Here is a 17,992-nt window from a genome sequence, read left to right as displayed (position 1 = left end):
CCTCCTGAGCATAGGGCTTGGTGCAGGATCACAGTGTTGTACATTCCTATGTTCTTTTCTTTGTAACTAAGTCACAGGACAAAGAGCCCCAAGCAAGTGGTTTTGTCCAGTGATGCACAGCCTTCCTGCTCCCCTACTGTCCACACTCACTCAAGTGTGCGATCCAAGGAGCTGTAAAGGAAAAATATCCCCAAATTAAATATTATTATATTCCCACTCCTACTTATGCCTCCATACAAATGTTCTACAGGCAAGGCGAGAAGCACATGTTAAAGTTGTAACATTTCTAGATAGATGTACCATGTAAATACCTAAGAGAGAGAAGGCTCCCACTTTTTTCCTCCCTCCTACCGTCTTTGACAGTCCTCAAGGACAAGTCTCAATTCCAGGACACTAGCCATGCCTGTTAGCAGAGGGGCTATTAGGCAATAAAATATCACCACTTACATGTTCACTTCTGTCTTCTCTCCTTTTCATGCCACTGGATCATAAGAATGTGGACTGGTTTGCACATCGGAAAAGACCTGGCTGTCTGATCAGTTTGCTTTTCTTCCTTCTTTTCTACCCCTGCAGCCTAAGTGGTAAACTGGTCTGAGTAAGGTCAGTACTGCACTTTAGATTATGAGTGACATAAACCAAGAAAGTATCAACTAACAACCATATGGCACTTTGATTCTCAAAATGGTTTTGGTTCTCTGTCTTACTCTATCTTCATAGCAACCTGTACTTGTTTCCTAAGGCTGCCATAACACCATGCCAAAGCTGGTTGGCTTAAAACAACAGAAATTTATTGTCTCATAGCTCTGGAGGCTAACAAGTCCAAGATCAAGGCACTAGAAAATCTGGTATCTGGTAAAAGCCTGTTTCCCTGTTTCCCAGGTCATAGATGGCACCTTCTCACTGTGTCTCCACATGATGGATGGGGCAAGGCAGCTCTCTTCGGTCTCTTTCACAAGAGCACTAATCCCATTCATAAGGGCTCCACTGCCATGATGTAATCACCTTCCAAAGGCCTTCCAGTATCATCACCTTAGGGGTTAGGAACTCAACAGATAAATTTGGCAAGGACACAAATATTCAAGCATGGCAAAAAGTTTATATGTATTTATCTGCCCCTTCCTAGAACTGACCAAAGACTAGAGCTTGGGGCTAGCCCACTGCTCTGGACATACGTGCTTTCCCCTCCCATCTCATGCCTCCCAGAGATACTGCAGCTCCTGCATGCTTCCAGTGGAACTACTCTAACAACAAACAGCTACTGGAGAAGCAATGTTGCCCTCTCAAATGCAATATTCCTGGACTATGTGCTAATAAATTATGTTTAAGAAAACTACTACTTACCCATCCACTATTTTCTTTGCATTTTTTGTCTACTGTTTTTGTCCACATAATCTGCTTCTCATGATACCCTCAAGAGATAGGCAGAACAATTATTACAGGTACACCTTGGACATATTGTGGGTTTGGTCCAAGACCACAATAAAGTGAGTCATACAAATTTTTTGGTTTCCCAGAGTTAGGTACTTGCTCTAGATTGGGCTTTGGCTCAAAGAAATGTTGTATGTGGTTTAGTGTTCCATCCAGACCACTCAAACATTCCCCATATCAGCAGTAAGACTGTTTGCTCTCTTACCATTCATGTGTTCACTAGAGCGGCACTTTTAATGTCCTTCAAGACTTCTTCCTTTGCATTCACAACTTGGCTAACTGCTTGGCACAAGAGCTCTAGTTTTTTGTCCATCTCAGCTTTTACATACCTACCTCACTAAGCTTAATCATTTCTAGCTTTTGATTGAAAGTGAGAGACACATGATTCTTCCTTTCACTTGAACAGTTAGAGGGCATTGCAGGGTTATTAATGGGCCTAATTTCAATATTGTTGCGTCTCAGGGAATAGGGAGGATCAAGGAGGGGTAGAGAGATGAAGGAACAGCCTGTCAGTGGAGAAGCCAGAACACACACAAGATTTATCGATTAAGTTTGCCGTCTTTTATGGACATGGTTCGTGAAACCCCAAAACAATTACAATAGTAACATCAAAGATCAATGATCACAGATCACTGTAACAGATACAATAATAATGAAAAAGTCTTAAATATTGTGAAAATTTTTCACATGTGAAACAGACACAAAGTGAGCACATGTTGTTGGATAAATGGCACCAATAGCCTTGCTTGACACAAGGTTGCCACAAACCTTCAGTTTGTAAAAAATGCAAATCTGTGAAAAACAATAAAGTAAAGCACAATTTTTAAAAATAAGAATCAAAAAAGCTAAGAGGAATTCACAAATGTACAAAACAATTTAGAAGGCGGTCTAGAATCCCAGAATCTTTTCTCTCCCTAAAGAACCTCCACTGCCCTCCCAACTGTGACATGGCCTTTGAAATCAGGGATAATAGGGTCATAAGGTTTTTGAAGTGGAAGGAAATTAATCTTATTAAGTAGTACAGAAGGGAGAGTAGAGAACAAACAATTCCCAGGGCACATAATAAAACATTGAACAACTGTCACTACCTCGAGGTAATCAGTGTTGGTGAATATTTTCACCTTTCCAAGCAAGAGAAATGTGAAATATGGATAAACTTAGAAAATGAAAAACATAACACCTATGAAGTCTTTCCAATAAAAAGTAAAGTTTTATCATAATTACTGGCTCTGAAGTAATTTGGAAGCCCTACAATGACCTATTCTGTGGGTTAAAAACTGCCATCCATCACAAAACTAGTCTCTACCAAATCAATTTCTAAAACAATCAATAGTAACATACTCAAAAAAGAATGTCTGAGAAATAATAAGAGCCAATAAAACTAATCACGTCAGAGAAAACTCAAGCATGACCTTTTGAGCAATACCGTTTGTTGAGCTGACACCCTGCAAGATAAATAACTTTTAAATAAATGAACACAGGCCAATAGTGAGAAAAAGAACTGTATATGAGCACAATTTCAACATAAAGCTCTAGTATGGCTTTCAAAGCAATCATGCCTTCGCCAGAAACAAAACAGCTTCAATTTAAAGAATTTATCACAGGAATGATAAAATCTTTTGAAATGTCAGCACTAGGTCTATAAATTATCAAACGAAAAGAAAATTAAAAATAAAAATGAAAACCTTGCTGACAACAGCAGAAAAGCTATGACAATCCACCGCCTTGTCAAATTATCTTTCTTTTATTGGCTCTCTGGCATCAGTCTCCCATCCTCTGAAACTCATCCAAATGCTGTAGCAAACAGTTAAATATTTTATTCAGGTGTATGTTTATGTGCCTGTTTTAAAAGACGTCTTTACCCACTACCCTCCATTTATCTGTCACAGTCTTTTACCATCAAGAGCATGCCTGTTCTCAGTACTATGTAATATTTATGAGATACTCACAGTGTGCTCAATGCAGATATCAACTGAAGGTCTGTCATCTCTATACTCAACCTTCTTAACCCAGAATCCCAGAGAAATTGATAAATAAACAACTACAGTAACAATATCAACAACAACAATATCTTTTAACAGATATTGAGCTGTTAATTTGCACCAGCACTGTGCTAAGGGCTCCACGTATAGTCTTATTTCATATGCACAACAGATGTGCAGTATAGGTGTTCTAAGTATCCCCATTTTACAATGAAGAAAACTGAGACTGAGAAATGTTAGGGAACATCCCCAAGACCACACAACCAATATATGCCCAGGGTCTTTCCTGACTCAAGGGTCTTCCTGACTCAGATGCCTTACAAACAGCACTTAACCAACAGGCTGGATGACTTCGCTAGTTCACCTCTTCTCAGTGCATGTTGTTGAAATAGATACTGTAGTGGAGTGTGTTTTCTTCATGCAGTGTGTTGTTGACACTCATCTGAATTAATGCATACAGTGAAAAGGTGTTGAGAATAGTTGAAAAGTACTATGGTACAAATGATGATATGGCATAAATACAATGAAATGGAAAAATGTGAAAAGGAAAAAAGCAGATTGTAAAACAATACAGACAAAAGTACAAAATAATGTTAGCTAGCCTTTATTAAGTGTTTACTATATCTCAGATATTTTCCAAGTTATTATCCCGTATTAATATATTGACTCTTTATAATAGCTCTATTTATTTACATATACCAGGTATATTAGTTTTCTAGGGCTATGGTAACAATTCCCACAACCTTAGCAGCTTAAACAACACAAATTTAGTATCTTTTAAATTTTTATTTTCTTTTTTTTTTTTTTTTAGAGACAGAGTCTCGCTCTGTCACTCCAGTTGGAGTACAATAGAGTGATCATAGCTCACTGTAACCTTGAACTCCTGAACTCAAGTGATCCTCTGGTCTCAGCCTCCTGAGTTACTGGGACTACAGACGCACACCACCATGCCCCACTAATTTTTACATTTTTTGTAGAGATGGGGTCTTGCTATGTTGCTCAGTCTAGCCTCAAGTGATCCTCCTGTCTTGGCCTCCCAAAGTGCAAGGATTACAAGTGTGAGCCATCACACCTGGCCTAAAAATTTGTATCTTACACTTAGTTCTATAGTTCAGAATTCTGAAATGGAGCTCACTGGGCTATAATCAAGGTGTTGGCAAGGCCATATTCCTTCCCAGAGGCTCTAAGGAACAATCTGTTTCTTTGGCCTTTCCAGCTTCTAGCCACATTCCTTGGCTCTTGACCATCTTCCTCTATCTTCAAAGCCAGCAATAACATGCCAAGACTTCCTCATGCTGCCATCTCTCTGATTCTGTCTTCCAATTCCCTCTTCCAATTTTAAAGACCCTTGTGATTACATTGGGCCCACCCAGATAATCCAGGATACTCTCCCTATTTTATGGTCAGCTGATTAGCAATCTTAATTCTATCTGCAACCTTAATTCTCCTTTACCGTGTAACCTAACATATTCACAGGTTTGTGGGATTGGGATGTAGACATCTTTAGGGACCATTATTCTGCCTAGCAGTGTTGTCTTCTGATCCCAAAAGATTCACACATGTCCCAAGCCATTACACCAGGTAATTCTCATTGAATTTTCTCTATTAGAGCTCCTGCTATCAAAATACAGAAGCTAAAAAGGTTCATACAGTATGAAATAAACCCCAAAATTAAATAATAAAATATTAACAATATTTATTGGTCAGACATGGTGGTTCATGCCTGTAACCTCAGTGCTTTGGGAGGTCGACACAGGAGGATCACTTGAGCCCAGGAGTTCAAGGCCAGCCTGGGCCACGTAGTGAGACTTCATCTCTACAAAAACTTAAAAAATAGCCAGATGTGGTAGCATGCTAATTGGGAAGCTGAGGTGGGAGGATCACTTGAGCCTAAACTGTTCGAAGTTATAGTGAGCTATAATCACACCACTGCACTCCAGTGTGGGTGACAGAGTGAGACATTGTCTCTAAAAAAAAGCAAAAACAATGTTTAGCTCTGGGTAGTAGAATTATGTGTGGTTTTTGTTTCTTTCTTACTATATGATCCACAATTTTATTTTATTATTTTTTTTAAGATGGAGTCTTGCTCTATTGCCCAGGCTAGAGTGCAGTGGCACAATCTCGGCTCACTGCAAGCTCCGCCTCCCAGGTTCACGCCACTCTCCTGCTTCAGCCTCCTGAGTAGCTGGGACTACAGGCGCCCGCCACCACGCCCAGCTAATTTTTTGTATTTTTAGTAGAGACGGGGTTTCACCATGTTAGCCAGGATGGTCTCAATCTCCTGACCTCGTGATCCACCCTCCTCGGCCTCCCAAAGTGCTGGGATTACAGGCGTGAGCCACCACGCCCGGCCGTGATCCATAATTTTTACAACAAGCATGAATAACTTCTGCAATCAGAAAAAGTTATTTTAAAAAATAAAATGTGTTTAAATGAGTGCCAATAAAAGAATGTGCAGGATGACAGAGGGGCAACAAGGATAGCACCACCAGCTGCACTCAGATGGGAAGGGAATTAAAAGCTGTCACTGAGAGGGAGTATGCCAGATGGAGAAATGAGCAAGGAGTCTGATGGGCCAATCCAAACCAAAGAATGAAGTCAAGGGCTGGAAGCCAGTTGCTCTTGTCTCCTCCTCACCATCACTCACTGCATAAGGCATGAGTTGGGGATGGGCAGTTTGCTCATGATAAGGGACTCAGATTTGGCAAAAACCACAAAAGGAATCTAAGAAAAAGGAAGCACATGGGTAAATTAAAAACCAAACTCATAGACTTGTGTTGAATGGAAGAAAGAACATAGAGAAACAAGTTCAAGTCCCACCTTCATAATTTACAACTGTGCCAACCTGGGCCAGTCTAGCTGCCTATCTGGTCTTTGGTTTCCATAACTTTAAAACAGAAATGAGAATAATGCCCTGTGCCTCCCAGAGTTGTTATGAATATTAAATTACATGGTATACTTAGCAAACTATAAAGACTCATCAGAAGAAAGGAAGGAGGAACCTGTGGTCCATAAAGCAGCAGCTAAAATGTCTCAGCCAAATAAAGGTGGAAAGTTGCAGGTAGGTGCAAGGTAGGCTGGCATTTGAGTAGTTTACAGGGATAGATTATTTTTAACAACATAAACACAGAGGTTCCAAGAAGTTAACTAACTTGTCTCAAGTTAACAACAATAAGTGGTAGAGTTGGAACCCTCTGGCTTCAAAGTCTTCTTTTTTCTCTGTCTCTAATATATGCCTTGTGAAACAAGAGATTCAAGGTGTTGAGAAAGTGGCAGAGCAGAGATTAGAGTCTAGATCTACCAACAAGTATAAGTGAGTGTTCTTTCTATGCTGTACACTGTTGTAAGTACTTTGTATATAGTAAATTATTAAATCATCCCAGTATCCATGGAAGGAAATTGTCCCCATTTTTATAGATGAGAAAACTGATGCATCGAAAGATTCAATAAAACCCAAGATCACACAGATAGTAGATGAGCAAATCAAGATTTGAATCCAGGCAGTATAGCACCACAATCTGTATTCACAATCACAAAGCCATGTTGCTCGTGAGCAGGTGTATATACATACATTCTGTCAGACTGCTCTGCAACTCCCTAAGAATTGTCTGCAAGCCCCTACATCCATTCTACAGGGTCTTGTACATAACAAATGCTCTTGAAAGATTTGTTAAGTTCAGAAATGGCCTTGGAATGCAGTAATATTCAGGGACATGATAAGGAATGAGGAGGAAAAAGCAGACATTCTGGGTGATGTACTAGATATGGAATACCAAAGGGACAACATAAGGAAGGTGCCTAGATTAAGGGACCAGGGACTGGCTGGATCCACACAGAAGGGGGCAGGAGCTCTGTTGAAAGATGGCTGGGAGAGTAAGCGGAAAATGAAGTAAAAGGAAAAAGGGAGGATAGGGAAATCATTTAGTAATCGTATAGGAGATGAGTTCTTCAAGATAATATGTTGATGTAGTATCTTTAATTATGCAAAAGAAAATACAAAACTGAAGAAAAAAATCACTGCTAGAAATAAAGTAGAACAGGCATGGTTCCTCAAAAGACATTCCGAGAGAAGAAAAGTTTTCAATGCATATGCAAAAATATACAAACAATAAAACACTCCGTTATTCTAACCGTTAACCCAATGCCCCATTTTCAAACAGTCAGGTTTAGTTAATAGCTTTTATAGTGCATTTAATTTTCAATTTGTGAGAGGTCAATCTGGGAGGCTTTGTTGGAAACCAATGAGGTGAGATTACTCCAGCAATTAACCCCAAATAATGGGTGACTGCATTTGACAAAGCTGTAAATAAAAAATGCCTTTCTTTTCATTAGAGAGAATGAACAGCAGAAAAAAGAGGGCATTTGGGACAACATATTGGAAAAGGTGATCACTCTAAATATATAGTGAGCTTTCATGGGACAGATTTCTAGAATCCTATAGAATAATCCCACCAATATACTTGTGTTTAAAAAAATAAAAAGGCAGCACTATTTAGCTTACTAAATTCAGCATAAGGCTCATAGATGGTCAGACAGATACTATCTGTCCCAAGACTACTCAATGCAAGGTCTACAGTCAGATGAGCACCTAACACAATTTGCTTTCCTGAGTTTTCAAGAAAGCAGTATACTTTATCTGTATAGCTGCCCATTTCAACTGTCCCTTCTATGCTCATAGGAGCAGGAAAAGAAGGCCCTTGGAAATTGCCATTCTGGAATTGAAAACTTAAATCCTCCAGACAACCATTAACTTTTAAAGGACATCTAAAAGTGCAGCTCTGTGATAACCAAGAAGATGATGGTGATAGTTCTGCCTATGACTGAATACACAAATCTCTTAAACCTCTACGGCTGCTCAACAAAACAAAGAAATAAACCTTGCATTTTGCAGAGAATCCATTCTATTATATTATTCAACAAATTTGTATTCATCTCTGACTATGTTACTGTTACTGAGTATACGCAGTCACAATGGTGAGCAAAAATGAAAACAATTTCTGCCTTCATGGAGTTCCCAGTACAGAGGGAAGACAGGCATTAACGCACAATCACACAAATAAATGTACAACAAAAATTGTGATCCATGTTATGAATTTAAAAGGTGTCCCTGTGGAAAAAAAAACCTTGAGCTGAGATCTGAAAAGTAAATCAGAGGTGACCAGGGCAAGACAGGGGTGATGTGCTGGATAAGAAGAATAAGAATCTTCCTGGAAGAGGGGACCGTATATGCAAAGGTCCTGTAGCAAGAGGGACCACAATACAGTTAAGGAACTGAGAGAAGGTGCAGGAAGCCTGAGGGGCTACGGATGAGCTGAGATGGGAGAGACAGGCATGGTCAAACCATGCCAAGTGGAGGATTTAGGTTATTATAAATGCAGAAGAAAGCCATTTGAAGCAGAGGCTGATAAAGAAGTTATGATATGAATCAGATTTATGTTTTGAAAAATCACTCTAGCTGCCCAGTGGTAAATAAATTGGTGGAGGCAAGCAATATGTCAGAACTAAAGTGATGGAGATTAGAAATTTCTGAACTTACATGACATCATATACAAAGTATTTGGGCAGAGCAATGAATAGCAGCCTCTTAATCCATGTTTGGCCTGCCAGGGCACAGACTGGTTAAAAACACAGACTGCTGAACTAGGATTCCTGGTTTGGAATCCTAGGAATGCCACTGTGGGCCCTTGTACAATTTATATAATCTCTCTGCCTCAGTTTTCTCACTGTAAAATGAGAATAATAATATAGGTTTCAAAATCTTCATGACCAAATATATTTTGAAATTCAGAATTTTTTGGACTTTTGAAAGACATGAGATTATACTAAATATTCTGTAACACCCCCAGCAGAGTCTTGGGTAGGACCTCATATTCAAACATATTAATATTCAAACACATTTTGAAGCAAGATGTATGATTATTAACACTATGTGGAATAAAGACCAATAAGTAGACTTATGTCAATCCAGATCAAGTTTTGCCATCAAATGAGTTTGCACCAACTTTCAAGAAAATTCTGTTTTCTCAGAATCTTTTGAAATTCAGAACTGCAAATGAGGGACTATGCATAAGTAGTACCTTCCTCCTAGGGTTATTATGAGGAATAAATGAATCATTGTAAACCCTTGGGAAAGTGTTTGGCACATAGTAAATAGCATTTGTTAAGTAAATAAAGCTCTTATGTACCAAACTAGCTAGCTGCATGAACTTAGGAGTTCCTACTCTGTAAATGGAAGGATGATAAGATGACCTCTGAGGTCCTTCCAGCTTTCAAGTTCCATAAGACCCCAAAGTGTCTTGAGGAATGTCTGTTTCCAATACTTTGTGGAAAAGCCAGGAGAGGACCCTGAATCTATTCCTAATCAGTGTTAAAAGAAAAACTTTAGGCAAATTAAATTTACCAGAATTTAATTGAACAAAGAATAATTTGAGAATTGGGCAGCCCCCTGATGCAGAATAGCTTCAGAGCAATGATGACACCAGACCAATTGTCCCATAGCACTGATGTTTACGGTTTCTTTTGAATAAACATAGAAATTGATCCTCCCAATCTTAAAAGTGGAGAAAGTTAGAATTGTCTTATTTGAGTTTCTTTCTCAGAAAACCAACCATCAGACCTCCCAGATAGTATCAAGGAACTGAAACTTACCAGACACCACATCTGGACAATGAAACACCAGATCTCTCACCCATCATGATTGCCTAACTGACTCCCTGCTTCCTGTTGACCAATTCCTCTTCCTTACTCCTCATTAACTTATGTTTTCCTGCATGTAGTTACATTTCTTCTCTGCTATATAAACCCCTGATTTTGGTTGGTCAGGGTGATGAATTTGAGACTGATCTCCCATCTCCTCAGCTGCAGCACCCCATTAAAGCCTTCTTCTCTGGCAATACTCATTGTCTCAGTGATTGGCTTTATATGCAGGAAGCAGCAAGAACTAGATCAAACTGCTGGCATTTTGGTAATAATGGGGTGGTGGGGGACACATAAGTGAGGTACAGAAACAGTTGGACTGGGTACAGCTTGGCATTTGCCTTATTAGAACATGGGTTGAACAGTTGGCAGCCTGTGACAGGCTAAAACTCTATGATTGGTACAAGAGTAGGTTATAGTCTGTTTACACATCTAGTTAGGTTACAGTGCAATGTGTAAGGAGAAACCTTTAGGCCAAACTTAAAGTATGTAAGGAGGCCGCTTTAGGCTACACTTAAATTAACAACAGGTAATGATGATGCTATAGCCATTTGATACCTGGTCCTCCCACCTCTTCTGTCCCACTGGTCAGTTCATTTACACTCAGACTCGTTTCTGTATTTACCTCTCCTCTAATACCATTTCACCCTCACTCTCCTACACCTCAGCCTGAACAGCCTCCCCTTCCTCATAGCACCCTTACCACAGATTCAGTCATGCCCTAAGCTCCTAATCACTGATATAAATCACCAGACTCCCAGAAAAAACAAACTCCTGAGCCAACCCTTGCCTGGTTTGAAATGGAAGCTGACAGCTATTCTCACTGTGCTTGCTTTCAAATGTATTGGGAGCATGGTCAAACTGGGCATCAAAGAGTCTAGCCATATGACTTTGGGAGAGTCAGAAACTTAATGGCTCAGAATGTCAGCTCCCTTATGTGCAACATCAGAATGATAATAATAGCAACAGAATCTTCTTCACACTGCTACCGTGAGGCTCACACCAGGTGTAACACAAGTAAAAGTTACCTTACAAAGTACAGCTTATTGTTATTATCAACTGTTGCTGCCAGACGAGGTGTCAGAGTTCCAGCATCAGGAAGTGGTTGGTTCATGGGTCACAGGATAGTAAGAAGAATTTACCAACAATCGTACAGGTTTGAAGAAGAAAATTTTATTAGATAGAAAGAACGCTGCAGAATAATGAGTGGGGTGCCTCAGCAAGAGAGGAAATGAGTGCAATGTGGCGGATTTTTCCTTGGGAATATTTATGAATCTTAAAGTGGGTACTTAAGGGTAATTTGAACCATATTAGCCACGTAGGTCATGAAAAATGATTGCATTTGTAGGCATTTTGGTACCTTGATGTCAGCAAGGGTTGCACAATGAGTTTCAACATGCATGCATTCCGGAGATGTACAGCAATTCTAGTTACTTATACATTTTTGGGAAAGAAACCTGCAACCAGATGCCTGCTTTAGATAACAGGGAAGTCTAATATTCTAAATTCCTCAAATAAGGAGTTTTGTCTCTGCATGGCCACCAGGTGATCTTTGCTTTCCTTGGTTGCCTTATAATTGAAATTCTATCTGGAAGGAAAGATGTCCTGATAATGAATAGTCCTCCCAGGAAAAGAAAAATCTGCATTTTCAATGCTTTATTAAAAAAGGAAACAAGCATTTATTGACATCTTTACATACGCCAATGCTATCTGAGAGACTGTACTTTTATCAATTAAGACAGACACTAAGGTTAAAGAAACCAGGTTACTTATCAGTAGAGAGTTCAGGGCCTGGCTGGCATGGTAAATTTCTAAATGCCCACACATAAACTGCCTAACAATAGGAGCTATCAGGCAGATTTACAACCCAGACCACTATAACTCTGAACACAGGACCAAGAGCCAGCCGTACAAACATTTTCTGATAAGCTACTGCAGAACTTAGACCAGTTTGAGCAGCTTATAGAGACTGCACACAAAATGTTTTTGTGTCCTATAGTTCACTTTTTGATGTACGGAGCCAAATTCTACCTCATTTTAACGCTAAACCCTCACCCCAAAGTGAACACGGGATGTATGTTACATATACATTTACCCGTCAGGCATGCTCACAGCTCCCATCATAAATATGTGTAGCTTTTCCCCAAACCTGCTGAATATGCATGATAAAGACCCTGTGAAGCATAAAACCCAACCTGTCCTTTCCCTCTTCAAAGAGAGAGCACCTTCAGTCCATGCTAGAGACTTTCTCTTCCTGGTTTGCAAACTGATATCACCAATAAAAGTCTCCTTTCTACTATTTAGCCATCCTGGTGGTCTTTTGGAAGACACCAAGCACTATTCTAGATATTTTTACATGTATTATATTATTCAATCAGAAAACTTACTTTTGTGGACAATGTCATCATATCATATACCTTATTAAATTATTATATGTTTCTTGGTCTTTATTTCAAAACAAATACAGTTTGATGAAAGTCAGATTTATTAATCATAGATTGGTAGCTTAGGAATAATAACACCTTAAATCAGTACAGCACTTCACATTCTATCAAGGGCTTGGCCAGTCACTGCTGAGCTTGATTGTCCCAACAAGATAAAATTATTGGCACTGCTTGACAGAGAAGGAAACTGAGGCTGAGATAATGGCCCTGTCAGAGGCATTTGAACCAGAGTGACTTCATCTTGAATAGGAGCTGGATAAAATAAGGCTGAGACCTACTGAGCTGCATTCCCCAGAGGTTAGGCATTCTTAGTCATAGGATGAGATAGGAGACCAGCACAAGATACAGGTCACAAAGACCTTGCTGAAAAAAGAAGATGCAGTAAAAAAGCTGGCCAAAACTCACCAAAACCAAGATGGCAATGAAGTGACCACTGATCATCCTCACTGCTCATTATATGCTAACTATAATGCATTAGCATGCTAAAAAACACTCTCCCCAGTGCCATGACAGTTTACAAATGCCATGGAAACATCCAGAAGTTACCATATATGGTCTAAAAGGGGAAGAAACCCTCAGTTCTGGGTTTGCTTGCCCCTTTCCTGGAAAACTCATGAATAAGCCACCCCTTGTTTAGCATATAATCAAGAAATAACTATAAGTATACTCAGTTGAGCCACCCATACTCTGCCTATGGAGTAGGCATTCTTTTGTTTCTTTACTTCTCTAATAAACTTGCTTTCACTCTTCTCTATGGACTCACCCCAAATTCTTTCTTGCACAAGGTCCAAGAACCCTCTCTTGAGGTATAGGTCAGGACCCCTTTTCAGTAACAGCCTGATAACAGGTGAATGGCATGAACCTGACAGGCAGAGGTTACAGTGGGGAACTCAGGAATTGAACCCAGGTCTACAGAACGCATGCTCTTAACCACATTGCTCTAATCATTGTCTCTGCAGTCCTAAGAAGGAATACGCTTCAGCCATATTTTAATGAACAAGTGCTAAATTTCTTTGCTCAGATAATTTCTTCAAGCTATGTCATTTGGAAGGAAAATAAAACAGCATGGGACACTGCAAGAAGTGGTGAGTTTCATTAAACTGATGTAACAAATGGAAGCACAGAGGAAGAAACACTCTAATGGTCACTTGCAACATGTAAATAAAAAAGCAAGGTTTGCACCATGGTGCAGTTCTCCACCCTCCCTGGCAAGTCCTCCTAATAACTCTGATTTATGGTATGTAAAGTTCTACAGCAGAAGGAAAATCAACTCCTGTTTACCTTGCCTCACCATTTCCCTTCCCATCTCAGAAGGTACTGTGCAAAGCCACTGTGCAGACTTAATAGTTTCTTCTGCATTTCAAGATGCTTTTTCTCACTGCTTTTTGCTTTTTTTTCTGCAATGAGACAGAGAAGCAATTACCTCTCCATCTGCTCATCTTGATACCTATGCTTCACTGGGCTAGAAAGAAGAGGAAACGAGAATGGGAAATCTAAAACCAAAGGCCTAGAGCCTGAAGAAGATGTACAAAGTTTTTAATTCAATGAGATTTGCATGAAAATCTGCAGTTCAAGTTTCTATCCTACTCCACTTCTAAGAAAAACCTAATTGCATCTGACTAAGGCAAGACAAACAGAACTGTATTTTTAAAAATAATACTTTTAAGGTTCAGAGAATCTAGTATAACTCTATCTTGCATTTCTACAGTGATTTACGCTGAACAAAGCGTGCACATACATTATCTCATTTATTTATTAAAGCAGTGCCAATTCCTTAAGCAATCATTTGAACTTGGAATTTAAAAGGATTTGGCAGAAAAAAAAAATTATCATTTTGAGGGCCTATGGAGTGCTAGTCATTGTACTGAGTGATATGCATTCATTATCTCCAATCCTTACAACAACCCAGCAAGGCAGGAACATCAGCCCTGGTCTCAGCAGAGTTTAACGTCATCCAACAAGGATTGCTGCAGTAACCTGAGACTAGCAACAGCTCTGAGAACTCAGAGAGGGTAGTAAACGGCAACACCAACTATGGCTTTCCATGGAGTGAGGAACCAACCCTTGTAATATGACAGGGAAAAAATGAGGGGAATAGATACTCTTAACTCACTGCTCACCTGCTGTCTGATCTACTGCTTCTGCCTCCCTTCCTGCTCCATTGTCTAAACACAATTGGAACCAGAGCACAAGGGATCCCACTGATGAAACCCAACAGAATGAGCCTCCTGGGGCATAAAGCAGGGTAGGGAAGGGTGAAAAGTGGATCTGGAAGGGAAACAGAAGACATTCAGCAGAGTCCATTCCTCCCCCAGCAACACTCCCCCAGGGACCCTCCCCCATCATTTACTGTTATTTTTAATTCAAAAATTGCAAAAATGCCAAAACAGGATGAAATGATATCAATTCAGTCATCTTCCCAACAGAAACCCAAAACATGAGCAACCACCAAAAGATGATTTTCATAAAACTACCTTTTTTCATAAAAATATGAGAGTAAAAAGTGAGGAGATAACTAGTTAACATAAAATATAACCGTTATATTTCTGAAAACAACCAAATTGTCTCATAGAATGATGTTTATGGTTCTTGAATAAACATAGAAATTGGCCCTCCTGGTATTAAAGCTTGAAACTTACATTTGTCTTATCCGACAAACTTTCCTTTCTCAGGAAATCGACCATCAGGCTTCCCAGATAGTATCAAGGAAACTGAAACTCACCAGATCGGTGAGATGCCAGACCCCTTATTCCTTCTGATTGCTTCCTTACTCTTTCTTAATTTCTGTTTTCTAAATTCCTTCCTGCTATATACACCCCCAACCCCATTTTAGCTGGTTAGAAAGAACAGAGTTGAGGCTTGGCTCCCATCTTCCCAGCTGATGTCACCTGCAATATAACAAAGCCTTACCCCCTGGAAAAACTCATTGTTTCAGTGATTGGCTTTCTGAGCAGTCAATGACAGGACCTAGACCAAACATCTGGCATTTCCATAACAGTTCCTGTAGCTTCGCATGTGAGCATAAGACCTAAGGTGATAAGCGTAGCAGCCAGACTTCTTCCACCACTATTCCTTGTTTGCCCTATCCTCTGCCCACTTCTCAACTGGATGGTGTTCCTTACTGAAAAATTAACCACAATCTTGATTTATGAAGGGCCTGAATTCATTAGGGGATAACCTCATTATCCCCTGGTAATCAGGACCAGTCACCTCACTGAATGCAGTGACCCCTTTTCTATACAATGGTCCAGCTACATGAGGAGCTCAAAATGGCCAGAGGCAGCTTCAGCTTCCAATTCACTAGGACCATGACTCTTTTACAAGTAGTCTTTCTTTGGGCATTAGCATCTCCTGAACATTAAACAGAAGTGCTTCCAATGGGTTATTTGGTGTAGCAGTAAGACAGGCCAATCTCATCTCCACCCTTGGTTCCCATACCTGGGCATTCTGGCTATAAGGGATGACACTATATTCTAGCCATTGGTTTTGAGGCATATATACCATATCATGAAGGAGAGCACTCCAAATTTGTAGAGCGTTGCCTTCCTACCATCTTCATAACTGAGCCTTTGGCAGGCCATCCCACTATTCTGTTAAGTAGCTGCTTCTAGGTGATGTTGCACATGATAATGCCAATGAATTCCATCAGGCTAAGTTGACTATGTCACACATTTTGCAAGAAAAACTGACCCCAAGTCATAAGCAATATTGGGACAGATAAGGCATTCTGTACAGGAGGCAATTGAGCAAGCTCTGGGGCATCCCCAGAATGCGCAGCTCATCCACCTGGTTATGGAGAGCCTCATCCACTCTGGGTGCTCTCTATGGACATTAACACAACACACAAATATCTGTGCTCAATCCAAAGAAATCCATTCATATACTTCTCTCCCAGAATTCTGATGTCCTGAAGGTGTCCAGCCCTACTCAAGAGAGTGGGGAGTTTCAGGTCCAAACTCAACCTGAAACCAATTGTCAAGAGAGCCCTTTGGTGTCATTCATAGGTCATCCCCCCAGAGCACAGAACAAGGTAGAGAAGATAAAGACTGTAACCAGAGGGCAAAGATATTCAGCTCTGTAGATATTATTGTCCCTTTTTTCAGATAAAGAAACTAAGAGTCCAAAAAGCAAAAATATTTTGCCTGAAGTCACACAGCTAGAAGAGGAAGCTGAGGTTCAAATCTTCCATTCTAAAACTTGTGTTCTTCCCTAGGCCATTAGCACCACATGGAGGAAGAGAAAGCCTTTCGGCTTCCTGTCAACCAGAATTAGGTTCATCTGAGATGCAAACCAATTACCAGCTTAAAATATTTTCTTACATTGATAAGTGAAATCCAAAGTTCCCTCCTGTGGTCATTAAAATTAAATCTTAAAGATTATGATGAGCAAGGAATTCAAAGAGCTTTATTAGCTTGCTCAGTGGAATGTGTTCTTAAAGATGGCTTCACCCCCAATCCTGAGCCACCACAATCACAATCTCCAGAAAGAGCAATCTGTCTAATAGAAATATAATGTGAGCCACATTATCAAAGTTTCAAAAATTTACATTTTAAATTTGAGCCACATTTTAAAAAGTAAAAAACAATGATAGTAATTTTAATAATATACTTTAACACAATATGTTCAAAATATTATTTCAACATGTAATCAATATAAAAATGTTTGTGGGGTTTTTTACATTATTTATTTCATACTAAGTCTTCAAAATTCAGTGTGTATTTTGTACTTACAGCACATCTCAATTCAAACTTGCCACATGTCAAATGTTCAATAGCTGCATATTGCTGATGCCTACATATTGAGCAACATGGTTCTAGAGATGAGAAGGCCTTCCACCGGCTGGCTGTGTGTCTTCTCAACATCTCAGATGCCACATCCTGAAAATAGGGATCATAGTACTTTTGGGACTAAAACAAATAATAATAAGAAGAAGAAGAAGAAATAATAATAACATGAATAGGTAATATTTATTTATTCGTCATGTGACAGGCATGCTAAATTTAAGAGAACTTATAGCACTTAATTCTTATAACAAAATACAGCAAAAAATCGACACTTAAAATGATTAAGTATCTTGCCCCAGGTCACAACTAAGATAACAATTTGAGCACTGACAATCTGACTACAGGGCCTGAACCCTTTTATGAAAATAATAATAATAATAACAATAATAGCTACAAATATTATATTTAAATACCCAGGAAGTTGATAGAATCAGCAAGGCCAACAGCAAGGCCTCAGCAGGGCCAATCTTGCATGATAAAAGGAGCCATTATTATAAGACTGTCCTCAAGAGCTTAGAATGTTGTAGAGAGAAAGAACACTTAGGATGAGATAACTAGTCACAGAAGGCAGTTTATGGTATGTAAAAGGCAAACAAAGGTGAGCTCTACACAAATCCATGGGGGCAGTGATCTGTGTAGGGTCTTAGGGCCCTGCAAG

General features: G+C 39.6%; 1 long non-coding RNA gene across 2 annotated transcripts in view; it reads right to left on the bottom strand.

The window, feature by feature from the left end:
* LOC134739173 (uncharacterized) overlaps positions 1-17,992 on the bottom strand; it is a 368,829-nt gene that overhangs the window by 92,473 nt on the left and 258,364 nt on the right. For both annotated transcript variants that reach the window (XR_010125715.1, XR_010125716.1), the window contains exon 3: positions 17,281-17,427. This is a non-coding gene — a long non-coding RNA (uncharacterized LOC134739173). The remainder of the gene's footprint in view (positions 1-17,280; positions 17,428-17,992) is intronic.

The sequence above is a fragment of the Pongo pygmaeus genome, chromosome 2 (genome assembly GCF_028885625.2).
Source record: "Pongo pygmaeus isolate AG05252 chromosome 2, NHGRI_mPonPyg2-v2.0_pri, whole genome shotgun sequence".
Taxonomy (NCBI): Eukaryota; Metazoa; Chordata; class Mammalia; order Primates; family Hominidae; genus Pongo; species Pongo pygmaeus.
The sequence above is the reverse complement of the archived record's forward strand: the minus strand, read 5'-3'. Positions and strand labels throughout refer to the sequence as shown.